Source organism: Pyrgilauda ruficollis, unplaced genomic scaffold, assembly GCF_017590135.1.
Source record: "Pyrgilauda ruficollis isolate IOZ18807 unplaced genomic scaffold, ASM1759013v1 scaffold10, whole genome shotgun sequence".
NCBI classification, from domain to species: Eukaryota; Metazoa; Chordata; class Aves; order Passeriformes; family Passeridae; genus Pyrgilauda; species Pyrgilauda ruficollis.
In genome coordinates this window covers 10,129,150-10,138,069 of record NW_024508101.1, presented here as the reverse complement: position 1 = coordinate 10,138,069, position 8,920 = coordinate 10,129,150, and the positions used below count along the sequence as shown (strand labels likewise).

Here is an 8,920-nt window from a genome sequence, read left to right as displayed (position 1 = left end):
GAGCCCGGCCCCCGCCCGCGGAGGCGGAGGCGGCGCCGTGAGTGGCAGCCGCCGGTCCAGCCCCGGCGCCGTGCCCGCACCCTGCTGCCGCACGCCCCGCCACGCCGGCAGCGCCCCCGGCCCCCTCCCGGTACCCCCCGGCCGCAGCCGGACGCTCCCAGCAGGGACGGGTGTCGCTCGGGGCCCGGAGCACCCCCGCTGTCCCCCCGCTGTCCCCCCGCCGCTCCCGGAGCCCGGGGAGGATAGCAGGGAAAGGGTGACAGCTTCCAGCGTGGGCAGCGTAAACAGGAGGCTGCAATTCAGAGCTGCGGAAAGACGTTTCCTCTGTTTGGGTTCGTCGGGGTTTTTTTTTTTTTTCCTCCTCGTTTTGGCATTTGCGGGAGCTCGTGTTGCGAGCTTCCTGTGCAGAAGCCTGCCTCCACCACCGGCAGGGCACAGCTCCCGTTCATACGGTTTTTCTTCCCCTCCCGTTCTGCATCAGCGTGTTAGAAATGTGATTACAGCACCCATCACTTTTAAGCACATAAATCTCGTTAAGCACTGGAGTAACCATACTCATGCAAGTCTCCTGAATCATGCAGCTCAAATTTCCAGAACAATTGAGGATATTAAACCATACCTCAGTACCAGAGCAAACTTATATCCTGCTGAAGTCTCTCAGATGTCATGCTACTCTAAAGGGCTCTTACAGATAAAATGGTGCCCCTGGCTCAAAGCAGGGCTCACCAAAAGGAGTTGAATGTTTTGGTAAGTGGCAGTAACGAAACCCTGCAGCTGCTGCGTGTCGAGGGTGCACGGTGGCTGTTGAACGTCACTCTGTAAGGGCAAGGCTTTAAATTTCAACTCACTTGGTGTAATTTTACGTCTTTACTTTGCAACTAATACTTCCCTGAGAGTGGTCAGAAGCCGGTGTCTTGGTGTGAGAAACGAGAGGGGAAGGAACACGGTTTCAAAAAGTAACAACGTTGCCAAGACAGTTTTAGACCTGTTAAGCGTATTCTCCTATCATTTTACCAATGAGCTTCAAAGTAAAATATCTACAGAGCAAGCACAAAGTCTCCCGGGGAACTTGATTGACAAGGGCACTTCGGTAACGCTTCCAGCTCAGGAATGCAGCTGATCTACGGGGATCTCACACCTGGGGCTGAGCTGCAGCCACAAGAGCTCCCAGCCCTGCCAGGGCTGTGCGGTCCGTGTGCCATGAGCGGCTGTGCCAGGCTGCAGCCCTGGAGCATCCCCAGGGGCTCTGTTTGCTCAGGCTGCCTTTCAGCAGCGGCACAAGGCTGCACTTTCTCGGAAGTGCAGCAACACTGTTTGGATGGATCCTGGCTTTGACGTAAGGGAACAGTGGCTGGACCTTGATTGCAAACAGAGCTGCAGTGACCCTTTAGACAGGATAGCTCAGCTGCTCCTTGCAGCCTGGGAAGTGCCTGTTGGCACAAAGCTGAGCAGCCTCATGCTAAAATGTTTTATCTCCCCCGAGTTACAACTGGCAGGTGCTGCTTTCCTCTGCTCTCTCCCTGAGGTGCAGGCAGCACCAGCAGTTGCAAGGTGAGGGCTCAATACACTCATTTCTGTTTCTCGCTGCAGTGCTTTTGAAGACTGTTTCCTTCAGCAGGGGAAAAAAAAAAAAGAATAAGATTAGTATTCCCTTTGTCACCTCCATGTTGCTTCACAACAGGACTTTCTGTCCAGCAATTATTCCCTCAGCCAAGAAGAGTGGTATTTTACAGCTTTCTTCAGTAGTCTGTCTGAAGTTGTGATTTTTTTATTTCCTTCCCAGTTTTCTCCTATAAAATGGCATTTCTTGGGTAAGTAGGGAGTACTGGAGATATTTCTCAAATATAAATCTTGATTTATGACTTCAGTTAGCCCTGGTCACAGACTTAGTTGGACTCCTGAGCCTTGCAAGCTCCCGTGTCACCACTGGGGTTGTGTTAAGGCTGTTGGAGACTGCTGCATGGCTCACCAGGCTGCATTCCCATCATGGGACATGCCTCTGGATACCCACCTGCTGCAGCTCAGGGACGCATAAAGAAATATGCATTCTCTAGCCTTTCTCCTCTGTGAGACAGTGTTAGCTAGCATGGCTTAAAATAATTATTTGGAGATATGTGCATAGACAGACACAGGCAGTGCAAAACTGATACATGATCAATACTTTTTACATTATAAATCTGAGGGTTTAGCGGCAGGAAACAGGAGGAACTTCCTGGAGCTGCTAAAGGGGGGGAAGGAGACATCTCCTTTCTTTGGTTTTCTTTATGTAATCTTTGAAGGAAAGTGAGCTTTATTGTCTGCTAGGCCAGGCCAAATAAATTTTAGATAGCTGTGTTAATTTTGTTCTAATCTCCACCTCCTTCTCTTTCTGATACAAGTTCTGGAAAGTCCAGATGTTTTGTGTGAACCAGTGTTACTAAGAAAAAGTAAAAGTGTCACCTCCTACCTTCTTATTCTCATCACCTCCCCTTGTTATAGGCACTCAACACTCAGTTGCCTTTGCCCTTGGGCAGTTGTTAAGCCAGGCTGCAACAACAGACTCTCCCTCAGGTTTCCTGTATGGAAACAACCCAGCAGAGAAGAGCACAAGAAGTGCGAAGACCTGGTGTTTGTAGAGGGACACTTCTGTGTTGAGTTGCAGCACAGCAGTCAAACTATTCTTCAGAGGAATAAAACCAGCCTAAATCCCCTCGCTTCCCCAGCACTCTGATGAGAACCATCTGTGCAGGTTTTGCCACCTACCAGAGTCCCAAGAGTGGTATTTGTGTTGCTTTCTATTGCTTGAGGCCTTTCCACTCCCCATCTGCCATTAGATGGCAGCAGCTGAATGCGAATGAGGCTCTGCAAGTCCTGTTTATCCTGCGGCTTGTGCAGGGATGTCAAGTTTTTTGCTTCTAGGTCAATGGTTCAAATCTGGTCCGGGTCAGGAGGGGCCAGAGATCTTTATAATCCGACAGCTGTGGGAGCAGTTTGTGCATTTCGCTTCTGATCTTGCGGAGGAGTGCCCTTCTCATCACTGGCACTAATTGGCACCAGTGCTTGACACACCAACAAAGAGGCAGAAGATGCTCCAAAGAGATGAATTCTCCTCCCTGAGTTCTGTATGATTGGACAAAGGGGAGCGTTCATCCCTGTGCTACCCTCAGTAATGATGCCAGAAGAATGTGCTGGCCCCATTCCTCCTCTAAGAGAGTAACTGCCCAGAATTATCTCATTCCGGGCAGGAGGGTGACAGTTGGGGTCTTTCAGCAGATAAAATTAATTTGTTATTAATTTGAGATATGATATTCGGACAGAGTAGTGATGGCGCAATGAAATCCTGTCAAACATGTTGTAATACCTATGTTATTTACAGCCTCTATAACTGCAGGGACCAGTTCCATCCAGAACTGCCTTACAAGGTGACCTAATTTGGAAAAGAAAACAGATACAGAATTTTCTCACATTAAAGGAAACCTCACTGTGACTTCTTCCCTTACAGTTTTAAAGCCCTGTGAAGGACTGGAGCAACTGATACTCTCCAGAGAAACCCATGAGATAAGAACTGAGCCTAGCAAGCATGTGATTGTGATACAGTTCAAGCCTGTGTGTGTATCACTCAGCTTGTTCTATGAAGATTTGAGAAGCATGTCACTACTTAAATCCCTCTGGGCAGCTGGGCTCCCCTCCAACACACAGATTTCCCTTGCTGCTAATGAATCAGCCTCTTTTGCTAACTTACCTCCAAAGCTCGTTTACTTGGAAACCCAGGGAGCTTAGGGAACAGGGTTCTCTCCGTGCATAACAATGACCTATTTGAGATACTTCTCCTCACGAGGTAACAGAGAAGGGGCAGCAAAAGAGTGCTTCTATCCAAAAGGCATTTGCTGGAATCAGTCCTAAACAATGCCAGCCATTTCCATTTTGAGAGCTGACATTTCATGGTGCCAGTGCCACCACACAACAGAAGACGACAGTGTGAGCCAGGGATGGGATCCAGCTGTTTTATTTTTAAGGACAAGCAGCCAGGCTCGCTGCACACGTGGGTATTATTGTCCAAACAGCCCCCTTCCCAGAGAAACTGGTAACCCAGAATGGAAATGCTCCACAGCACTCCCAGAGCAGCATGGCAGAGAGGCCAAGGGCATGCTTCACACATCTGGGTGTGTTTACATCGCTGGGCTCTCTCAAGTATCATGAGCAGTACAGTAGGGAAAACAGAAATGCATTAGGGAATCTGTCCTTCCTCACTGAGCTCCATGCTGAATTAACAGCACAGCTTACAGGACTGCAGGAAAGAGGCACCTGGTGGCCTTACAGGAAATGCTTGGAAACAGGAATTGTTTCATGTGCTGTCTTGCTCTGAGATGTGGGCTACTGCCCAAGCTTGGGAAGAATTCAAGCACTTTGTGATTTTCTCACAGTTAGTGCCCTGAAGCAAAATGTGAGGAAACAGATTATATTGTATTCATTTTGTATTTTATTTAACCCAAACCTCACCCATCTGATTACAAGGCAGAGATCCCAGGCTGGAGCTCTGTGGTTTCAGCACATCTATGGTTGATATCCTGCAAGGCAAGAGAGGACCATTGTCCTGTGTGATAATATGTCTTCGGATTAACTCCTGGCTGAACTGGAGCATTTCTGTTAGAAATTCTGTTAGTATGTCTTTTTGAGGTTTAATTTTACCCATTTCAGTTTTCAGCCCCTGAAAGTAGTTACATCTTTATGACTATACAAGCTCATTTCCAAGCTGCCCTTTCCCTTCTTGTCATTCTCCTGGAGTCCCTCACATTAGGAGAAGCAGATTAGCTTCCACTCCCTTGTGTGGGTTTCCCCAAAACTTCCCACTTAACCAACTTTCCAAATAGAGTGCAAAACAACAGAGCCCAGTACTGGCCAGCAGTGCTGAATCCAGAGAGAACCAAACTAACTGCCCTATGGCAGCAGACTTTTTTTGTCAAACCAGTGACCATTTCAGCCCTGCTAGCCCTTTAAATAGTGGCACGTTGGCCCATGGATTTTCATACCTGAAGTTGTTTGCCTGTGCAGCAGGAGACTGTCAGTGTGTTACAGTGTCACTTCAGCCCATCAATAACAGATCTCTGCCTGTAACCTGTCAGCCTAACTGCATTAATTTGAAGGGACCCGTTTTTCCCTAAATAAATGTTCACTGGTGTTAATTACCCAGTTATTTTCATTCATGAGTCACCTCTGAGCTCTTCCATTATTTTGACTAATAACTCTGTCACAAGCAGTGACACAGAGCACAGCCTTTTTCCATTCTCCTGGAACATACCTGTGCTTTGCTGCCTCTGCAGGGTACATTGCTCACCACCAACAACACCTCAGGCTACTGAGTAAGAGGGAGAGAAAAAAATAAAATAAAATCAGTGTTTTCACAGAATCACAGAATGGTTTGAGTTGGAAGGAATTATTAAGATCATCTATTTCCAACCCCCTTGCCATGGGCAGAGTTTTTTTCTAGTTACCAACAGGCAGTTACTCAGTCTGCTTCATCTCCCAAGTTTACTCATGACTACATCAAATATGCTCTGTTCAGCTAATGCTATTTTTAGTATTAAAAAGGGAGTCATCTTCCTGACCCCTGAAAATTCAGTAAGATATCATGATGAATAATAATTCTTAGTCATCTCAGCATGTTTAATTTAGCATAACTGCACCTTTGCTGAGAAACAAGATGGCTGTATTTATGCTAAGCCCTGCAATTAGTTCCCTGTAGTTCACACCAGAGTATGAGGTAAAAGCTGTACTCAGTGTTTCTCAGTTTCCCAGTTTGCAGTGATCACTTCCAGGCACCTTGCAGAACCATTCAAGAATACTTACACTTGCAGTGCCCTGGTACAGGACACAGCCTCATAATAGGTTTTAGAGGTGCTTGAGCATGATGGAGGTGAGGTAGCAAATCTTTCTGCTGGGATGCAGCAGCTCCAAATGTAGGTAACAAGAGCATAATTTCTTCCATTCACTTCTGCCTGGAACTAATACCTCAAAGTAAGCCAGTGATCCTTCTACTCTTTTTTTTTTTTTTTTTTTTTTTTTTAATAGCTCTTAAAATAAACCATCTTTCAAAACCACTCAGTTTTGCAGAAACTTGGATACTATTGAATATATTTGGAGCTGTGTCACTGCCCCCAAGGAAGATGAACAAAGCAACCTTTCCCTACAGACAAATGCCTCTTGCTTAAGAGGAATTAAATATAGACACTTATTCCTTAGGGCATGGCTGTACTGAAATGAATGTTATTAAGTGACTTAAAAATTATCATTTTGAAATGTCATTCTGGTTTGTTAGAATATTTCCTCGGGAAACAGTTTCATTCTTACCTTTTGCTGATCTGTGTTATGAATTGTTGCCTTTGATTTCTTAGCTGTTTGCTGCTGCAAATAGCAACAAACTTTCCTTTCTGAACTCCTTCCAGAAAAGCTGGAGCTTTCTTGAGAAAGCATCTGGGAAGTCCCAACAATATTGTTTAGCAAAACAAAATCTGCACTAGAAGTGTCCCAAGGATCACCACAAGAAATAGCCTCAAGCTTGGCAGTCTTAGCAGAAACTCAGGGCTTAAAGAGGACTACGAAGTCTGAGCGTGGACACATTCACTACCAAAAATAGGCTTTTAAAAGATGTAGTTATAGGATTTCAGGGACACCTTTTCAAAGGAATTGTCTAACAAGGCAGGTGCATTTTGTGTACCCTGTCTCAAGACTTGCCAAATGAATGTGTAAACTGCACATAGTTATTATGCAAATGTATTTTAATCCCCAGACGTCTCAATGCAAAACTCCCACAGGACAGCATTTAGACCTTCTGGAAGCCTTGGGAGGCACCAAGGTCTGGGCTCACACCCCTGACAAACCCTCAGACTGTGCTCTTTACTCAGCCCTTGGTCACCTGGGGGCCCAGTGTCCTTCCACTGCTGTGAACAGGCACACACAAATGTCACAGATCACCTTCTAAGAGCAGGACCTGCCTGTGGGCTGGGTGGCAGGGAAGACATTTTAGCAGCATGGAAATAACAGAGTCATATTTCCTCCAAGGATCCTTGAGCAATTTACGAGCTTCCTCAAGAAGATTTATTTGTTAAGAAGTATTCTGAAAAGTTGATAAATGTTACATAAATGTCCTGATGCTGCTGTTATTAGGCACAAAAAGGCAGATTATGGAAGCCAGAGTCGGTCCCCTTCAAAGTGCAAATACTGGGGTATCTCCCCATCAATTACCAGGCACTCACAGGGTGCTTCCCTGGCTGCAGCCCTGCACACCTGCAAACTCTTGCTCACGGTATCATTTATTCGTGCCAGTCCTAATCTGACAACTCTCCTCACTGAAAACCAACAGCAACAACTTTTTCAGCACTTCAGTTCTGTTTCAGTCATGACTTTTCTCCTTTTTCTCCCAAGCACCAAGCAAAGCTCCCAGCTTCTTTTCCCCATCAGTGTGCTCTCCACAGGCAGGAGAAAGGGATGTTGCTCATCCTTAGCCACTGCAGCCCTGTTCAGAGCATGTCACCCAAAGGCAAAAAGAAATGAGGGGGAAAACTTATGTCCCTGCTCTGCAGCTGGGCTGCAGCATGTCAGCCTGCTCACATTTTTAGGAGGTTTGCAGCTGCCTGTTACTCAGCTCCACAGCAGAGGCTGATCAGGCTCACTGGGGCTGTGCCAGGCTCTCCTGAAAAAAAAAAAAAGGGGAAAAGGTATTTATTTATAACTGGCTTGTGAGATGGAAAAGTGGTTTCTATATTTAATAGAAAGTGTCCCCAGCTGATTAACCCTGGTAGTATTAGGTTTGGGGTCTTGTTTGGTTCTATTTGAGCATTAGCTACTATACTTATCATATTTCCAGGTCCAGTCCTCCAAACAGTGGAGTCCCATAGCATAATTGTTTACTGCTTAGAGAGGGAATAGTTTATTCTCAACCTGTCAGAAGATCCAGACTTAGAATTGTACAGTCAAGAGGAAAGGAAGACAGTATTTTTCAAGGTTTTTCTGTGTTCTTATTTTGTATTTGAAAAAGAGAATTGGTGTTTGAATACACTTGATGCTTTGTGCTGCAGCCATCAGTACCACATGAGCCCCTGTCCTGTGATCTTGTAGTAAGATCACTTCTGCCTTTTGAGGCCAAATTCAAGGGCAGGCTCCCACCTAAACAGCAAGTTTAGAAGCACTGCATGAGATCTGCTGGGGGGATGCCCACTTCAAAGGAAGCGTGAGCATGCATTTCTCAGTAGCTCCATGCAGGGGGGTGGTGAGGTGGCTGCAGTGCCCATGTGCAGAAAACAGCTGGATGCAGGCAGACTCTCACAGATGCTTCTGGAGCTGCCCTGCCCACCTCTGACAGCTCTCTGCAATCAGTCTCCTGCCACCATAGCACAAAGGCAAAAGACACTTGAGAAAGGCTGTCAAACATGGGTACAGACTGAAGGAAAGAAGCTCCTTATGCAGATAATCTCTGAGTTCCAGCATGGGTAGATTGCATTCTTCCAATTTGCATCACCACTTCTTCTTCAAAGGTATGCAGTGCATGATCCCTCTACCCTGCTGTGAACTGCTGTGCCAGGCTGTGAAAAAAGCAAAGCACTGCTGTAACATTCAGTCCCAGACACGGGCACATTCCAGGAGCAGGAGACACTATTTCTGTTCCTTTCATTCTACCCTGTCCAGCTGAGCTTGTTTTGAAACTGACTTTCTATTTGTGAGAGACTTTGGAGATACTTGGCTAAAACACACACATAGATCTCCCTTTCCAACTTAGGCTGCATTTCTCTTGTGGTGCATTAAGGAAACTGAGACACAAGGAGCTCTAATTAACTCACACAAAGCTACAGACGTATCTGTAGGAAACCAAGTAGAAAAAGACTCTGTGACCTCTAGATTGTATCACATTTCATTATTCTCTAACCTCTTGTCCCGAATAATGAGG

At 46.1% G+C, this 8,920-nt stretch overlaps 1 protein-coding gene and 1 long non-coding RNA gene across 2 annotated transcripts in view; both read right to left on the bottom strand.

Moving 5' to 3' along the window:
* The window catches only part of SLC41A3 (solute carrier family 41 member 3), a 26,834-nt gene extending 26,063 nt beyond the window's left edge, over window positions 1-771 (bottom strand). Inside the window, exon 1 of the mRNA XM_041461742.1 lies at window positions 620-771. The gene's annotated coding sequence lies outside the window, so the exon portion shown is untranslated. The remainder of the gene's footprint in view (window positions 1-619) is intronic.
* Window positions 772-4,439: 3,668 nt separating this feature from the next.
* On the bottom strand, window positions 4,440-6,522 carry LOC121353053. Its single transcript, XR_005955027.1, has 3 exons — window positions 6,328-6,522; window positions 5,279-5,335; window positions 4,440-4,547 (listed from the first exon to the last, which is right to left on the bottom strand). It is a non-coding gene; the product is annotated as an uncharacterized LOC121353053 (long non-coding RNA).
* Between the last annotated feature and the right edge of the window lie 2,398 nt (window positions 6,523-8,920).